Below are 18,598 nucleotides of genomic sequence, written 5' to 3' on the forward strand. Positions count from 1 at the left end.
TGCTGGTTTTCGTCCACATGGTATTTCCTACTGGCATGAGAGCCGGGTGCTCCCTCTGCATCCAATCACAGTGCTGCTACAGTTCAATTAGCACACCCTGCAAATTCTAGGTACACAAGCGCAGTTAACACAACTACCCAATCCTGGGAGAAAGTCTTGTTTACAACAATCTTGAGGCCCACTGAGATGAAGGAGGGCCACTCAGACGGCCCACTCACTAGGCTAGATCGACCATCATTGGCCTTCAGCAAGCCTCCCTGAACTTCGCAACTCTCCTGGACTGTAAATCCCTCTCCAGCAGGGAGAGCATATTCCTTTTACAAGACCCTTAATACCTATGTCCTTTGTTTCAAGTACCAGTCCTACTGTTTTCACAGGTATTGCTCCAGCCCCCAGTTCGCCTAGTTCATTCCAAGAAGTCCCTTTAGCCAGACTTATTAAAAGTTAATGGTCTGGTCTTTGGAGTGTATTATCAGGCATTATCAGTCACATGTTGACAATTCATGATACATATTCATGCCAACCCAGATATGGCTCAGTGATTATTATCCATGGGTATGTCTACACTAGCTCGTTAGTTTGAGCTAGGTAGGCAAATGAGGGCAACTGGAGTTGCAAATGAAGCCCAGGATTTAAATATCCTGGGCTTCATTTGCATGTTTCTGGGCGCTGCCATTTTTAAATCCCCCTTAGTCCGAATTCCGTGGCCGTGGCTACACGTGGCACGGAGTAGGTAGTTTGAATTAGAGATCCTAATAGAACGAGGAGTAACGGTTGCCCTCATTTGCCTACCTAGCTCGAACTAACGAGCTAACTAATGTAGACATACCCCATGACACAACTAGAAGAGTGTCTCTAGCATGAAGTTAATCCTTTGTGACAAAGTTGGTAGCAACACAAAAGTGCCTGGATAAACGAGTCCTACATTGATAAACACAGACTGGATCTTTCCCTTGTTCTCTACAATAATTAAAAATAAACTCAGTCAATTCTGCACCAGTTAAGACTGGTCACATTTTCTGAACATTTAATACATAGCTTGACACCAATTAGTTCAAATTTATACATTAACTACCTTCAACTGCTGCAGATAGGCAAAAGTTAAGACATGCACCTAATTAAGGGTTATTCAATGAAGACTTATTTCATTTTTTGGGGGGGTGTTTAAATCAAACATGCAGGAACTAGTACTGACCTGACATTTTTTTACTTCATTGTGACATATAAATAGAGTCTGTATATTTCATAAGAGGTCATTAAAGGAAGTGCTCTCATTAGCAGCATAATTTCACTCCAGAGTAATCTTGCTTAATTCCACCAGTCACTCCAGAATTTTAAAAACGAGTAGTCCTGTGATGGCTTAGAGACCAACACACACATACACACACACACACACACACATGCTCAAGGGCAAAACTCACTTCTTCAGATGAGATGATCTTGAGTCAGAATTTGTTAGTTAAGCCTTAAATCACTTCTGGCAATATCTATTCAACTGAAAGTGCTGAACCAGAGAGACCAATTTTGTTATTCTTTGGCCTTAGTGGTGTAAAGGGGCTATAAAGGCAGGATAGCCAACCACTGGCACCATGAGTTTCCCTGGATGGCACAGAGCTAGCATTAAAACATTATGCCACCTGCAAGCAAAGCTTCTTTGCTCCTTTCCTCCTCTATCTGTAACATACCCCCTACAGAGCAATCAATGCGAGATATGACGGAATGAGAACCGAAAAAGAGATGCTCAAGAACCAGATAGAACACAGAGAGAGAGGTTAAAGCAGGGTAGGCAATAATTTTTGATGGAGGGGGAGGTCACTCCAAGAATTTGGAAAGTGGACAAATGCTGAACTCTTCTATGATATTAATGGAGGAATTGTGGGATCTGGGATGGAGGTTAGGTGTAGAAAGGAGCTTGGGATAAGGGATTGCTTCCATCCAAGACACATTTTTCAATCTGTTCTGTACAGCCAAGCCCTAAGATACAATTAAATTCACTCCAATCCCACAGACAGAGACAAACACCTACAGGATCTATATAGAGCATTCTTAAAACTGAAATACCCACTTGGAGAAGTGAAAAAACAGATTGACAGAGCCAGAAGTGTACCCAGACATGAACTACTTCAAGACAAGACAAGAAGAAAAAACAACAGAATTCCAGTTGTCATCACCTATAACCCACAACTTAAACCCCTCCAACACATTATCAACGATCTACAACCTATCCTGGAAAATGACCCCTCACTCTCATAGGCCTTGGGGGAAAGGCCAATCCTCACCTACAGACAACCCACTATCCTGAAACAAATCCTTTCCAATAATCACGGAACACACCTCCATCATAATCATGCAGGAACCCACCCCTGCAATCAGCCCTGGTGCTAACTCTGTCCACACATCTACACAAGCGTTGTCATCACTGGACCCAACCACATCAGCCACCACATCAGGGGCTCATTTAACTGCACATCCACTAAAGTGATCTATGCCATCAAATGCCAGCCATGCCCCTCTGCCATATATATTGGCCAAACTGGACAGTCTCTACAGGAAAGAATTAATGGACACAAATCAGATATCCAAAAAGGCAACTCACAGAAACCTGGTGGAGAACACTTTAACCTGCCCAGGCACTTATTAATGGATCTCAAAGTCAGGCCAATTCCACAAGCCAAATACACAAGGAAGGGTTGAACTTAACTTTATTTACAAGTTTGATTCCTATCAGAGAGGAATGAATAAAGACATTGGCTGGCTCGCACATGAACTTCCACGTCCTAACGACTTTACCAACCAACCAACCAAACAAACAAACAATGGGTACTTACAGAGGTTCAAATTGTTCTTATCAGCTTCTTGTAACTTGAATAATCTAATTCACTATTTTTTCCTCTCTTCCCCTTCCTCTTTTCCCCCCTCCACCCCCAGCCTTCCCTTATTTATTCTTGGATCTGGACTTTTAATACTCCAGTCATCTGAAGAAGTGGGTTGTGCCCTCAAAAGCTCATGATGTCATCTACGTGTTTTGTTGGTCTTTAAGGTGCTGCTAGACTATTTGTTGTTTTTTAAGTTTTTCCAGTTACAGGCTATCTCGGCTACCCCTCTCAAGCTTTTGAATTGTTTTTAAGTCATTTATATTGTCTGCTTGTTAAATTTTAAGATGTTGTCCACAGCTGACTCGACAAATGGCTAAGGTATCTTACCCGCATCTAGCCTGCAATACATTTACTCACTGCTCTTCTTTAGTTTTTCCCAAATGGGTGGGTTATAATTTAAAAAATCATTAGCGAAGGAGTTGTTTGCTTTATTCACCCAAATGAAGAACATTCAGCAAAAGCCCATGTGTCAGAAGGCAGCCTATAATCATTGCTATTTGGCTGTCAGATGCTTCTCTTAGTACCAGCTGCTCCATCTGAGTAGACACAAGCAGTTGATTTAAGATCTCCGTTAGCCTCTGGGTATTATCTGTTATATTCTTTCTGGGCACAACTCCAGACTAATCTAGGAGAATAAATCTGCCCATTATATCATACAGTCTCTGCTGCTGACAAAGCACAGTGATATCAAAGCCCCCAGTCTGCTTTCCCCTCTAGGCCCTGATCCGAGGTCTGCTGAAGTAATGGAAGCCTTTCTTTTGGCTTCCTCTGGATTCTGTCTCATACAGCGCTTCTGCACAAGTATTCCTCCCTCCATGTTCATGGTTCTACTCCTTATTTACATCAACGTGAGATGAGAAATGTGCCCCAAACCTTTGCTGATCAACACCAACTGAGATGTAATTGTGATTTTGGTCTGGAGTCTTACACAGATTTTTCAAAAGCAGCTAAAATGAGGTTAAAAAATCACTGTGCTGGATCTTCAGCTGGTTTAGATTAGTATGACTCCATGGTCTTCAGTGAAGCTACACTGTTTTACATGGAATTTTAGGTATGGATCTAAACAATTGGGTTATGTTCCCTGAGTACCTTGCCCTCTGAGATGTACCCAGGCAAGACTCAGCTGGATGAATAACTGTGGGGAAAAAAAATCATACGAAACTTCTATAGCTGCAGGTGTATCATAGTAGTCCAATTTGCAGGTGCAAAGATTCCCAGAATCAACTCATTATGCATCTAGGGAGAACATTGTTACTGCTCTGAAGAAGGCTTATTTCTAAACCAATATTTTCCCATAAGGCAAAATTGCAGAATAATTCAAAGTTTCCTGTTACTTCTTCTCCTCTTATTTCTATCTTCTCAATGGCAGAGGGTGTGAAGGAGGAACTTCAGCCTATGAAGACTTTAAGTCTCTTCTTCTCCTATAAGCACAAGGTCCATCATTCATTTACCTTTGGCCCTTTCAGCCTTACCTGCTCTGAATGTCTGGCAAAGGAGGTATCATTGGAGGTTTCTTTGCTAGACCTAAAGCTGTCATAAATCTTGGCTCCACAATTGAGCGAGGCATTGTCTCCAGGCCCCACACAGTGAACAGCGTGCGCTCCCATAATCAGTCCTCCTGAAACTGAGCTTCAGCTTTGCCAGTCCTGCCACTGATACCAGAAACATATTGTGAAGACTCAGGAAATCTGTGTAGAACTTCCAGGTCATGTGTGAGATCACAAACCCTGTTTGTATCTTCATCAAGCTGCAAACTCCTTTTCCAGGGTGAAGCTTGTTTGCCTTCACTGTTGCCCTTTTACCTCCATGTTGGTCAGGAATTCCAAGGGGTAGCAGCAGAGGGCTGTCAAGGCTGTTTCCCCACTCTGGCATGATGAATACAGAAGTGGGGCCCCACAAAAGTACCCCCAAACCTTATCTCTACAGGCTTTGGTACAAAAACTCCCCCCAAAATCCTAATACCCGTATTTTGGGGAATCTGCTGCCACCGTCAAGTGCTTTTGAACCCACAAACAGGGATGGACACTTGAAACCAACCCTCGGGGTTACCCCAAGCTCTCTTCCCAAAAGAGCTTGAAAAAGAGAAAAGAGAAAAACAAACTACAATCTGTTGTGGCTGCCTCTCTGTCAGGCAGATAGATATACACACAGACCTTCCAGGATACAAAAATGAACCAATACCAGTTACTTAGAAAAAGAAAATAACCTTTTATTACCAAAACAAGATTACAGTTGCAAACATGATTAAGGTGACTGGATGGTAAGAGTTACAAATTAATAAACTCATGGGGGATTCCCGTGGGCTCAGGACTTAGTTACAGAAAACCCCATTTCTAACACACAGACCTGAGATCCAAATTCCCAAAGCAGAAAACAATAAAACCTGACGGATTTATCTAGGCTTTACCCTACGTACAGATGGTGAAGAGTCTTTTCGTTTCGTTTCTTTTCATTTAGTTTTGTTTCTTTTCTTTGTCCATCTCAGTACCTGGAGAGCAAACTGGCTCAGAGACAAGGGGAAAACCCCAAAATTCCTTTGTCTCAGTTTGAAATCCCTATCTGCATTTCTATTTGGCTGAGCAAATACCTGGCTAGGTACAGGGACAGAGTTAACCTCTTAGGGTATGTCAAAGTCAGACAGGACTCACATTTTCTGAGTGAATTTAGCAGAGCAGCTTTGCTAATAAACAGAGCGGATGAATTGTGCTGTAATAATTGAATAAGTTGAAGGAATACTGTTTGTCTTTTAACAGGAAGAAGAAAAGTATGTTAATGTTGATTGTAGGTATGCAGATCAGCGTGCTAGCCAGGTGGGCCTGAGTTAACAGGAAAAGGAACATTAGGTGTTAGGCAGAAAGCAATTGAGATAACCAGGGAGATATGGACAGGAGATGGCTGTGTGCTTGATGTTGAAATGAAGATACTTGACTAGTCTCACACTAATCATGTGAAGTTTTGCCCCTCTTTTTAATCCTGTTAACTTGGCTTTCTTTTGACTGTATAAATCAAGGGGTTTGAACCTTGTATGGTACTCACATTTTCTGGGTGAATTTAGCAGAGCAGCTTTGCTAATAAACAGAGTCTGTGAGTCCTGTCTGACTTTGACAGGTATGTCTAGACTACATGCCTCTATTGCCAGAGGCATGTAAATTAGACTACCCGACATAGTCAATGAAGCCGGGATTTAAATATCCCTGGCTTCATTAAAATAAAAATGGCCACCGCGCTGTGCTGACTCAGCTGATCGTCGGCACAGCGCGGCAGTAAAGACACGGCTCGGTCGACAGGAGAAGCCTTTGTCGACCACTCCTTTAAACCTCATTTCACGAGGCATAAGGGAGTGGTCGACAAAGGCGTTCCCTGACGACTAATCTGCGTGTTGACTGCTGTGCTGTGCCGACAATCAGCTAGGCCGGCACAGCACAGACGCCATTTTTATTTTAATGAAGCCGGGGATATTTAAATCCTGGCTTCATTGACTATATCAGGTAGTCTAATTTACACGATGCCTCTGGCGACAGAGGCATGTAGTCTAGACATACCTTTAGTCCACAGGCTTCTGTCCAATCCTCAGGGTTATGACAAGAGCTAATGACAGAGTCATTATATCTGGATGGATCTCTGTTTGAAAAGAAGCAGTCTACAGTCTCCTACTTATTAGAACTAATGTATCAGGTAAGAGATTGTCTAGCAATGGAGTCAGTTGGTAGAGTCTGTGGTCACCTGACAGAGTGTTAAAGGTTATGGACGAAAGAAAAAAACAAACAGTCTATATTTTGGAGAAGAAGCCATGTGCAAAAAAACAGGGTGGAGAAAAAGGATCATGGACTCCATGGGAAACTCTGGTCAATATCCAAGGAACTTTTCAGAGATCTGTTTCTTGGGGTCTATGGGTCTCAAACATGGCCTATAGAGACTCCCTCAGCTCAGGGGTTGTATGTTCCTTCTCCTCAAGGCCTGCAGCTCTCAATTTTGGAAATTTCTCTCACTGAGGAAAGCCTCTCTGTCTTGGAGCCCTTTCCTGTAACTGTGCCCTGCAGGCCTTTTGATAGGGCCAGGAGCTTGTGATTCAATAATTTGCCTTGACAAGCTCCTTAAATTAACTTATCACGTGTGATTTGGGCCCAGACTGCCTGTAAGTGAATTCAGAGCTAAATGGAGACCAAATCTGCATTATAAAATAAAATAGTACAATTAAAGAACAGAAAACTCTTACCTAGTAACATCCATGATGGAGACAAAGCTTTGGACAGCAAATAATAATCCCTAGGTTGTACAGGCAGTCCCCAGGTTACATACAAGATAGGGACTGTAGGTTTGTTCTTAAGTTGAATTTGTATGTAAGTCAGAACTGGTACATATTGTAGGGGAAACTCTAGCCAAACATTTCCCCAAAGCTCAGTTTTATTCTCCCACACCTCACTTTCCTCAGTCCTTTATTCTCAAGCTGAGGTGTCTGCTGAGAAAAGCCGCTCCGCGTCTCCCTGGTCTGCTGGGGGGAGCACTAGCTTCGCGTCTACCTGGTCTACTGGGGGGAAGCAGCTAGTGCGGGGTTGCCTCACCCCGTTTGTAAGTAGGGATCCGATGTAAGTCGGATCCATGTAACCCGGGGACTGCCTGTATTGGGCTCTATATCAGATGACAAAAAGCAGCACAAATAACACTAGCAGATAAAGAACTCTCTGAAGTGCTAGCAAATCAGCACAAATATTTTAAAGGTAATTATTTTTATGTTATTACGGAGAATCCAATGAAGTTCAAACATGTAACTGAAAAATGATCAAGCTTTATTAGAAAAAAAATGTAGGCTCGTAAGCAACTAACAGACCATAAGCACCAGGGAGGGAGAAGGGCTTATTTAACAATAAATTGATACTGGCGATATTTTCCATTATTTAAAATACGGCATTTTCCTGAAATGAAGGCGGGTAATATAACATTGCATAGATTGCCTCCAACTAAAGAAACCTTATTTTTTCCACTGGCAAGACATTTGATTTTCATCATTTGAGAGGTATTTGAACACCAGAGACTAATTTTGCCTGTTCTAATTTATTTCTGTAAATTTCCTAGCAGACTGCTATTCTTGGTAGGTGTCAGGCCTTCCTTCATACTCTGAAATTCTCCTACTACAGGAAGCTGTGAAAGCTCTAAATCAACCTCTTGTGTAAGGAGGCTGAAAAAGTGATCTCAGAATTGAAACCTTAATAAAGCACCAAGTCCTGATGGATGTTCCAATGACTTTTATAAATAGATGATATTGCTGCTTGACTGCTTTAATATTTCCCCACTGGAAAGGCCTTTGGGTGAATTTTCTTGCATTTTGTGCTCAACAGATTTTTTTTTCGTGCATTTAAAATTTTTATTAGGTGATTTTAGTACTGATCATGATAATGAAAGATTTATTTGACTTGAGCCAGGCATCCTATTGAAAAGTCATGATATGATGCAAGCTTTCCCACACATCTCAGGCAATATAGGTCATATCTGCTCTACAGGGTATAACAGTACAGGCCCACTGACCGGGGGGTGGAAGAAGGTAAAGGGAGGCAGCTGCCCTGGGACCCAGCAGTTGAAAAGGGTTTGGCTCTTCCAGCTGCCACTGCCTTGGGAGTGGCAGAAGTTGGAGTCCTGGGCCCTTTAAATCATGGCTGGAGGTCTAGGTGATGGGCTTCCAGCAGCGCTGAAGAACTGGCTGCTGAGAAGTCAGTGAACAGCCCCACTCCTTCTGTATTTTGGGGGTTTGGAACTGTCCCCCTACCAGTCTAGCAAAGTCTGTTCTCTGTCCTGCACAGAACAATAGAACCTCAGAGTTATGAACACCGGAGTTACTAACTGACCAGCCAACCACACACCTCATTTGGAACCAGAACTATGCAATCAGGCAATGCCAGAGGATAAACAAACAAACAAAACCTAAATACAGTACAGTACCATGTATAAGTAGGGTCTGAATCAATGCTAGCTGGAATGGGAGAGAAATCCTGGGTGTGTTTATGTAAATGCAGGTTGCCCATGTTTCATTAGATGTGTTAGATAATTCAATTGTTATAATAGTGTTTTGCCCTTGTAACCAATTTGGCTGTTGTGGGGTCACAAATTGTGTTAACACTAAATGGAGGAAATGTGAGAGATGATCAGCAATGCTTGCAGTTATTGTGGGAAGCAGGAAAGTCAGATTGTGTTAAATCAGTTCAAAGGAGAGACCCCAACAATGTAAATATACTAGGATGGACAGAGGCTGGACTTCCAGAGCCCTATAGATTAAGTTGGGGAGGGAGATGAATCAGCAGACTGTGAGCTGGAAGACTGGTTCAACTTGTTTTCCCCCACTGTTTCAATGATAGAATTAAAGTAAGGCTCTGTAAGATGTCTCTTTTGTATGTAAATTTATTCCAGTGAATGATGGAATCTCTTGTGGCTGGATGGTGCTTTGGACTGAGACCCGCAAATCCACCACAAGCCAGAGGAAGATGTGATGAGCAGCCACCAGAATGGTGATGGACAGGCGTGAGGAGCAGGCAGCGGTGAGCGATGACTGATGGACAGGCGCGAGAGCAGCCAGCAGAACAGTGGCAGCGAGGGGCAACGAATGGCCAGCAGAGCGGTACCAGCGAGCAGGTGGATGGCGAGTGACCAGCGGAATGGGTGAGATGCCCCTACCCTACTCATGATGGGAGGTGAACTCTGCAGATGCATCTCTGAACTCTGGTCTGCCCTGACTAAGGGCAGCGACTATGAGTGGGGTGCAGAGAAGTGTTGTGCATGTGAAGGGGACATTTACATTGCTGGACTTGAGAGCTTGAGAGGAATAGGACATTGCCCAACCCACTTGAGCTGGGACGTTTACTCGTGGGTTTGGTTATGAACTGTGTTTCTGGTGTTTTCCAAAATTAATGCCACGTTACTTCTTTCCCCTTTTATTAAATGTTTCTTTTCCACACTCAGATTCGGGGCTTGCAAGTGGGGAAGCATTGCCGCCCAGGAGTGTTGTGTGAATTTCCCAGGTTACTGTATGGAGTCTCGAGCCAGTTTTCTGCTGGATGGATGGAAAGGACCCCCAAGATATTGAATCCAGTCCTGGCTGCTGCTGGTGCTACCTGGCAGAAGGGTACATTCAGATGTTAAATGTAAACTACTAAAAAATAGAACGAAAGCAGCATTTTGCTTCTGCATCCTAATGTTCCCAAGCTGTATTAGCTCAATGTTCAGTTGTAAACTTTTGCGAGAACAACCATCATGTTCTGTTCAGAGTGATGAACATTTCAGAGTTCTGAACAACCTCCATTCGGGTGTTCGGAACGCTGAGTCTCTTCTGTTTTCCATTTTTAGACTACTGCTGGACAACCTCATAGTTGCACCCAGCACTGTGGTACTTTTATGGTGTGTACAAAGGGGGAATAGGAAGCTATGCCAGTAAACTGATTCCACTTTGTAATAATCACAAATCTGCCATTTCATTCCAGTTACAGTAGTGGAGTTTTTGTAATATTCAGTCAAAACTATGGAAGCAGATTTAATTTCAGGTTGCATCAGAAGTGTGTGTTTTTGCAGGAGATGCACATTTGGGGTCCACTTCAAATGCTCCTCTGAAAACAAGAGAGGGTATGTTCCTTCCTTAGAGCTCTGATGTTCAGAGAGACTAACTAGAGGGCTGTGCCCCCGTGCTTGCTACGCTCACCAACCCCAGTCTCTGGGGGTAGGCAGTCCCGGCTCTCCCCCTGGCCTGCCCTAGCTCTCCCCTCACAGCTGCCAGGCTCCACCAAGTCCAGGCGAGCCCCGGCTCTACCTTCCTCCCGGGCTGCCAGGGGAATGGGCCAGGCTGAGTCTGCATGAGGCCCAGATCTCTCCCTCTGGCCACTGGCCATCGGGGAGTTCGGCCGGGCCGAGGCTGGCCCAGCTCTATCCCTCCAGCTGCCAGGGAGCTGGGCTGGGTCGAGGCCACAGCTGGCTAGACTCTCTCCTTCTGGCCACCAAGAGGTTGGGCCATGCCAAGGACGCGTCTGGCCCGGCTCTCTCCAAGGGGAGCCAAGACTCGTTGCCCCCCCACCCCGTCGGCCACCAGGGACGTTCCAAGGCTGCCCAGTCCCCAGCTCTTCCCCCCTGCCTCCAGCCCTGAGGCCACCATGGCTCTTGCCTGCCTCTCCCCCTTGATGCTCTCCCCCCTGCCTCTTCCCCGTCCCCTCTGGGCCTGGCTCTTCCCCCACCCTAGCTGGGGAGGGGACTGGGGTCTGGGAGGTCATTCCCAGCCCTCCCCCTGGATGATGGAGGGGCCATTCTGAGGCCTCGCCAGGCCACATTCTCTCCCCCTGGCCATTGGGGAAGGCTGAGGAGGAAGGCCTTGGTCTGGAAGCTGAGCACTGGGGAGAGGGGAGGTGGGAGGGAGGAAGGGAGGAGTCAAGCGAGATGCAAAGTGAAATGATGACATCACTTTGTTGTCCCACATTAAAAGTTTTTTATATATATAGACAGAGAAATCTTGAAAATCTGGCTCTAAAAAGCTCTGAACCACATTTTGAAGTGCTCAGTGCCCATACATTGGGTTAGAGTTTCAAAAGACCACAGATCCTAGTTAGGCACTAGAGCCAATTTTCAAAAGTGCTCAGCCTACATAGTCCATACTGAGGGTTTTTTCTGAAAATCCAGCCAGGTCTTCTGACAGTATGACCCACAGTCTGGTGCTGGGCCTTTTTGAAAATTCTGACACTTCTGTCTAAACCATCTCACCACATAACCACATGTTTGCTGTAATTTTTCATATTAATACATTTTAGAGAAAGATGTGTGATATACTATATATAGGTCAATTACCTTATTCATCAGACTTTGTTCACAATGCACACAGATGCCAAAATGCTGTCAACATTTTAGCAAGTAGAATGTACAGTAATAATACTCTGCAGTAATTCTGATCTTAACAAGAATAATTGTCAGCAAGATCATTTTAAATTTAATTTTTCCAGCTTCACAGTAAAAAAAAAAAAAAAAAAGACGATGACATATAAGCACTTTTGGAAGAGCATATCATGGTATATGCTGGTAAGTGCACAATAGTCATAATACGTAAAATGACTCAGAATTCATTCATGTGTGTATTTTTGCTGGTAAGTTATTTTACTTTTGTTTTTGTTTTGGATTTATGGAAATAGATTCGTTTTCAAATAATTTCTGCAAAAACAGGATCCTTTTAGTTTACATGGACACTAGTATAAATGTAGGCTGATTAATAATCCACTGGATGGAAGTACAGAAATATACATGTTGTAAGATCCAGGATGGGTACAAAACTAAAATAAGTATAGCTCTTAGTTTATAAAAGGTGATGCAATATATCTGGAACAAAATCAATTGGCAACTGACTATGAGAAGTCCCCTTTTTTGTTTATTAGAAGATTTTCTAAATGTATATTTTTAAAATTATAGTCATGTTTTCTGGAAAAAATGTTTTAAGACATATTTTATGTGGGAAGAAAGACTGTGACTTAGAGCACGGTGTTTTATTTTCTGGTAAATGGCAATTACTGTTTGCTATGTTTTTTTCCAAAACTGGGTGGTAGTAGGGGAAATTCTCTAATGTAACCAAAAGGGATGTTTCATTTTTTATGATGCACATACAAGTGTATGTTTCTTGGGTGTAACCAATAATACTTTCAATTTCTTCAAAGGATAGAAATAGTTTACCAGGTTTATAGGATATTTATTCCTGTTTTCCCCAAAGTTATGATGGGGGCAGGAATTCCAGTAATAGAGTTTTTAAAGTTGAGAATATTCCAGTAAAAGAAAAATGTTTTTCAAATTTAAACCTAGCAAAGTTATAGTATAGCGAATGAGCTAACAATCTTTATGTGAAGAAAGTTTTGAAGTCATAATAAATAGAAATAATAAGTGATTCAGCTTCTACAAAGGTATGTAACTGATAGTCATAATCATTTTCACTGTGATATTAATAATGAAGACTACATAGTCATGAACTTAGTTTCTGACAGAAATCTCTCTATCTCCACAGGGCAAGTGTGTAAGTGTGTTGTTAAGGGACTTAGTAGGCCCTTTATGCTTATTTTCTAATTTGCTCTTCTTGATTTGGTTGTTGTGTGATTGTAACTGTGTTGGACCCATAATAGTAGAGAGACAAGGTGGGTGAAGAAATATTTTTTATCAGACCAACTGGGCTGGTGAAATAGACAAAGTACATGGAGCTCTTCTTCATATTTCTGGTTTATCCCTTTGGACAAATCAGTTAGGGCAGTGGTCTCCAACGTTTTGGGGCTGCCGGGCGCCTGGGGGCGGGGCTGCCCACGCGCCGTGTGTACGGGGCCGGGGCTGCTCGTGGGCCACGTACTTGGGGGCGGGGCCAAGCATGCGCCGCACACCCAGGGCCAGCACCGGCATGTGCTGCGACTCCAGGCAGGGGCTACCCAGGTGCTGTGCACTCTGGGGCCGTCACCAGCATGTGCCGCACACCCGGGGCCAGGGCCAGCACCAGCATGTGCTGCGACCCTGGGCAGGGGCCGCCCAGGCGCCGCATGCACGGGGCCAGCATGCACCGCGACCCTGGGTCAGGGGCCGCCCATGCACCCGGGGCTGGCACCTGCCACACGCCCGGGGGTGGGGCCAGCCCAGATTGTTCCGAGGGCGCACATAAATGGCCCAGCGGGCGCCATAGCGCCCGTGGGCACCGCATTGGGGACCACTGAGTTAGGGCAACTGCAACACCTAAACGCACCTTAATGGGTGATGCTTACCAGTTCTACAACTGTTAACCAGTGGGGGCTGAGCAACTCCCTTGCGGCGGAGGGGTCTCTCCAGCCTGGCCTTGTGTAGGCCTCAGCTCCCTGCCTACACCCCCTTTAATTGATTAACCAGTTAGGTATAATATTAACATAACATTATGTCTAACCGGTTAACTAATGAAACAGGATTTTATATCCCTAATCCAGATTTGGAAACATAATTTGTCATGAATCAGGGTCTCAATTTCCTCAGCTGTAATATCAGAATAATATTTCCCTAGCTATCACAGGATCTGCTGGGGCTTATACATCAAAGGGTGAGATAAACCTCAGTGTAAAAGGTTAACGAAAAGTAGTCTGTATTTCCCCATTAAGTCTTCAAAAAAACATAAATGGGATTTAATTGGTGCATACGTATACTGCGTCTGCATACTAGGGGCCTTACTCTCTTATTCCACCTTGATGATGGTGTATTTCTACTGACATCAGTAGAATTACATTAGCAGAAATCTAGAGTGATGGAGCAGTGAATTAGTCCCAGGATGTGAACTGCAGCCTGTTTGTAATCAATTTTGAGATACTTGAATGAAAGCAGCCAAAGGAGTGCACAATCTGTTTTTTATTATTCCATTAAGCCAAGAAAGTTTTCATGCTCCTGTAACAGGGTCTGGACTCAGGGCCACAGCACCCCCTGCTGGCCACTTGGGGAATCAGCTCTTCAGCCTTGGAGCACTTTCTGCTGGCCGGTGTCTCGCCTTCAGTTACTTGTTTCCTGCACTGGTGTTCAGACCCTGTGTCCCTCCCTGCCCATGATGCCCTCTCCTCCCAGTACTACTCTACAGCAATACGCCTTCACTCTGAGGGCCTTCCTTCTCAGGGAACCCCAGCCTCCCTATGCCCACCTTGCCTCAGTGACCCACTGACAGCTATCATCTAGCCCCTACTTCAGGGGCAAACTTCAGTCTGAAATGGTCACTCACTGTTTCAAGAGGTTGGACCTGCCACCTTCTGCTGCTCTAGCTCCCTCCCTGCAGTCCTAGTACCCTCAGACCTTGTCTTAGGCCTTGCAGCCTACGTGTGGTGTTTGGCAAGAGCTCCCCAGCACTACTCTATCTTTGGAAGCCTTTGTGACTACCCTGGTAACTAGGTCTCTGCTACTCCATAACTGGAGCCAGAATGTGCTCTACTCCGTTCTAGGAGCCCTTATTTACACCACCCCAGCGAGGCCTTAATTGGCTGCTACTTGACACAGCTGGGGTCTCCACATTCTCAGCCCTCTTCCAGGGCTCGGTTTAACCCTTGTTAGGCCGCTGCAGGGCAGCCGCCCCATCGCAACTTCATTTTAGCCTAACAACCGTTTTGTATTTTAATGTTTCTTATATAAATATAATAGCCCCTGTTGGGTGGTTCAGAATTTTCCCCCCTCTTTTGATTCTTCCAAAACAAATATTATAGGACTGTATTTGTCCAGCAACCCCCCTGTCGTCCATTATTTGTGTTTCCATGAGTAAAAACAGTTGTGTAGGCTGGATAAGGGAGAATCACAGCTGGAAAGGGCTCTGGGTCTTCTTCAATAACAATGCAGGATATTTCCTACAACTTACAATGTAATGGCAGCACAGGAAGTAAAAACCTCATCTAGTGCACTTCAGATTGTATTTGCAAAACTGACACTAATTTAATTTTTGTCATGCTCTTATTCTCCAGAATAAACAAAGAAGACATACAACTGGCAGACGCTTTTATTTGAAATTACCGTATTCAGTTGTAAAAAATGATCATTTGAACTGTAATGTATTGAATGTCTGTTTACACATTATAGTTGTAGGGCAGGTCTGGGCAAAACACCCTCTGTGGGCTGGATCCGGCCCACAGATGCAATGGGGAGTCTCAGGCAGACTCCCCTGTTTGCCCTGCCCCCACATGCCACTCAGAAAAGCGGCTGCTGGACGTTTGTGTTCCACAAATTGCGAGTCAGGAGGGGAAGGGGGGAGTGGTGCTCCATGGCTGCTCCCGCCCCCCAGAATAATCCCATTGGCTGTTTTTTGGCCAATGGAAGCTGCCCATTTGAAAAACAGCTAGCTTGGGAAGCACCAAACCCTCCTCTCCTCAGACTCTTATTCACAGAGCACGTGGCTCTGCAGACTGTGTGGGGGTGGGGCAGGCTCCTGTGTGAGAAATGAACTTGGCTGCTGGCTGGGAGTCTCACAAGTAAGTCTCCCAGTAAGAGCTTATCTCTAGCACCCCAGCTCCTCCCTCCCCTCCAGCCCTCTGCCCCCCCCACAACTACTCCCCTATTCCACAGAAGCCAAACCCTCTTCCCCTGTCCTGAGCACATACCCCCTCACAGACCCTGAACCACAATCCTCTGCCCTAGATCATAGAACCATAGAGCTGGAAGAGACCTTAGAAGGCCATCAAGTCCAGCCTCCTGCTCTAGGCAAGACCAATCCCAACTAAAGCAACCCAGCCAGGGCTTTGTCAAGCCAAGACTTAAACACCTCGGCTGTGTCTAGACTGGCCAGTTTTTCCGGAAAATCAGCCGCTTGTCTGGAAAAACTTGCCAGCTGTCTACACTGACTGCTTGTATTTCCGCAAAAGCACTGACGATCTCATGTAAGATTGTCAGTGTTCTTGTGGAAATACTATGCTGCTCCCGTTGGGGCAAAAGTCCTTTTGTGCAAAACTTTTGCGCAAAAGGGCCAGTGTAGACAGCTCAGATTTGTTTTCCGCAAAAAAGCCCCGATCGCGAAAATGGCGATCGGGGCTTTTTTGAGGAAAAGCGCGTCTAGATTGGCATGGACGCTTTTCTGTAAAAAGTGCTTTTGCGGAAAAGCGTCCGTGCCAATCTAGACGCTCTTTTCTGAAAATGCTTTTAACTGAAAACTTTTCCGTTAAAAGCATTTCCAGAAAATCATGCCAGTCTAGACGTAGCCCTCTAGGGATGGAGATTCCACTACTTCCCTAGGTAAACCATTCCAGTGCTTCACCACTCTCCTAGTGAAATAGGTTCTACTGCAGATGTAGACAACCTAGGTTAGTGAGTGAGCCACAGGAGTGGTCCTCCATCATCTCAGTGGGCTGCAACGTTGTCATAATCAAGATGGCCTCCTGGAATAGGCTAGTTTTGCTAACTGCGCTTGCCTGCTTAGTTCAGGATGTGCCAGTGGAACAGTAGCAGCACTTTTATTGGATGCAGAGAGAGCGTGCGGCTCTCACAGTCAATGTTGTATGCAATCAGCATGCACCTCACTTTACGTGCCATTGCTTTACCTGCCTATCACTTAGTAATATCAGTAGGAAAAAGAACGATGCGGACAGAAATCAGCAGCATCTGGCAACCCTACTGGTTGGCAACAGTAAACAAAATGTCTCATGGGCCACACATAGAACCCTGATAGGTTGCATGTGGCCCTCAGGCCTATGGTTGCCCACCACTGTTCTACTGCATCAGGCAGCATCCTCCCTAGTCTAGGACACCAATGCTTACTTCCAGGTAGTTATCGTAGCTGGCAAGCCAGCATACCTTCCCTATAGGCAAGAATATAGCTAGCTTGAATCCTGCCTCTTGCAGGACTCCCTTGATGTGCTGGCTGGCTTTGTCTCTGCTTCATCACAGGGGTTTAAGTGATTGGTTATAGTCAGGGGAATTTCACCCTAAATCAGTGTGAAAATTAAAAGTTCCTACACAATAATCTCTCATGAGCTTATTTAACAATTTAATGTGTTGGTGTCACATGAGGTATCTTAATTAAAAATTAAAATAGGAAAATAAAAAACTAATGCCTGTTCAGTGAACACAAGTAAGCTCTGCCTCTAGGTCTGTTCTTTTCTCCGAGGCTTGTCCATTTTAGTCTGATTTTTTGCTTGTTCTTTTGGTTATTCTTGGGTGCATATTAGAAGACATATGATTTGCCTACAGAAAAAAAATATTTTGATGGTTTTAAAGTATGTAAATTACTTATTGAAAGTGTAATTTGAGCCTTTTCACAGTGATTTCTGGGAAGAAACAGCAGTAGAATAATGAAAGAAAATATTCCAATGCAGAGAAATGTTTCTTTATTCGATCTAAAAGGAAATAAAAAATCAAAAGACTTGAGATAGCCCAAAGGATTTCACTCTCCACCACATTACAATACATTTATAGCAGCATAATTTTAGATGTGGTGTTCAGCTTCACAAATGAGTTATTTTAGCATGTCCATATAATAGAAGTATTAAAAAGGAAAACAATGAGATGTCACTCAAAATGCCAATGAGAACACTGAAATAAATTACTGATAAATTTTCCTTTCAACCTTTATGTATCATGAGCCATTTATTTTAAATTTTATGGAGACTTACAATGAGAATAATAGAATATCCCACAGTCAGGTATGAGCCACTGATACAATATAAATAAAGTACCACTTGAGGTGAAATGTAAGTTAAGGAATAGCAGGACTGGAGAGGGGCAGGGGAGAAGAGGGGCCGGGGAGAACAGGGGCTGCTTGTCCCTCCCCACTCTTTTGAGAGGTTCCTCCAAACTGAGAGGTATTATGAACTGGCACATGGCACCAGGAGCGGCCCAGGGCTGCAACGTTGTCATAATCAAGATGGCCTCCTGGGCCCTAGGCGAAATGCGAGATCGGCACGCGATCGGTGCCCCCGCCTCCAAACCCCTCAACGCTGTTTAACTTTGGCGCCCTAGGCGACCGCCTAGTTCACCTCTATGGACGGGCCACCACGGCATAGCACCACAACCCCATTCAGGTCTGGCCCGCAGCCCCTCTCTCATGATGGAGGAGTGGCAGGATCAAACCTGAGTGCCCCTCTGACCAATAAGTTAGATGGCAATGCATGGGTCAGGGAGCCAAGCCCAGCCCCATGGGACAGGAGTTCCTGCTAGGGTATATGTGAGGAGTGGATTCGCTCTACCAAACCCTGTCCCCACCAAGGCCTCTGCTCTGTGGTATTTTTTTTGAAAGCGTGGGGGTTCTCAGTGTCAGATTT

This window comes from Pelodiscus sinensis, chromosome 20, assembly GCF_052426305.1.
Source record: "Pelodiscus sinensis isolate ZL-2025 chromosome 20, ASM5242630v1, whole genome shotgun sequence".
Taxonomy (NCBI): Eukaryota; Metazoa; Chordata; order Testudines; family Trionychidae; genus Pelodiscus; species Pelodiscus sinensis.